Consider the following 1,057-nt stretch of genomic DNA (forward strand, 5'->3'; position numbering starts at 1 on the left):
CAAAATTTGTTCTTGGACGTTTTCATAAAAAGTCTCTTTAAGTATAGTCAAGGACTTGTTCAAATGATTTGAGGGTCTATGTAGGAGTGTCATAGTCCTAATGGGTTCTACTGGAGGGCTAATTGTTGATCTAGGTGGTCTGAGAAAAAAGTACTTAATACGTTGTCAAATTTCGAGCTCAAAAGTTGTTCTTGGGCGTTTTCATAAAAAGTATCTTTCAGTATAGTCAAGGACTTGTTCAAATGATTTGAGGGTCTATGTAGGAGTGTCATAGTCCTAGTAGGTTCTACTGGAGGGCTAATTGTTGATCTAGGTGGTCTGAGAAAAAAGTACTTAATACGTTGTCAAATTTCGAGCTCAAAAGTTGTTCTTGGGCGTTTTCATAAAAAGTCTCTTTCAGTATAGTCAAGGACTTGTTCAAATGATTTGAGGGTCTATGTAGGAGTGTCATAGTCCTAGTAGGTTCTACTGGAGGGCTAATTGTTGATCTAGGTGGTCTGAGAAAAAAGTACTTAATACGTTGTCAAATTTCGAGCTCAAAAGTTGTTCTTGGGCGTTTTCATAAAAAGTCTCTTTCAGTATAGTCAAGGACTTGTTCAAATGATTTGAGGGTCTATGTAGGAGTGTCATAGTCCTAGTAGGTTCTACTGGAGGGCTAATTGTTGATCTAGGTGGTCTGAGAAAAAAGTACTTAATACGTTGTCAAATTTCGAGCTCAAAAGTTGTTCTTGGGCGTTTTCATAAAAAGTCTCTTTCAGTATAGTCAAGGACTTGTTCAAATGATTTGAGGGTCTATGTAGGAGTGTCATAGTCCTAGTAGGTTCTACTGGAGGGCTAATTGTTGATCTAGGTGGTCTGAGAAAAAAGTACTTAATACGTTGTCAAATTTCGAGCTCAAAAGTTGTTCTTGGGCGTTTTCATAAAAAGTCTCTTTCAGTATAGTCAAGGACTTGTTCAAATGATTTGAGGGTCTATGTAGGAGTGTCATAGTCCTAGTAGGTTCTACTGGAGGGCTAATTGTTGATCTAGGTGGTCTGAGAAAAAAGTACTTAATACG

The sequence above is a fragment of the Convolutriloba macropyga genome, chromosome 10 (genome assembly GCF_964194025.1).
Source record: "Convolutriloba macropyga chromosome 10, txConMacr16.3, whole genome shotgun sequence".
NCBI lineage: Eukaryota > Metazoa > Xenacoelomorpha > Acoela > Convolutidae > Convolutriloba > Convolutriloba macropyga.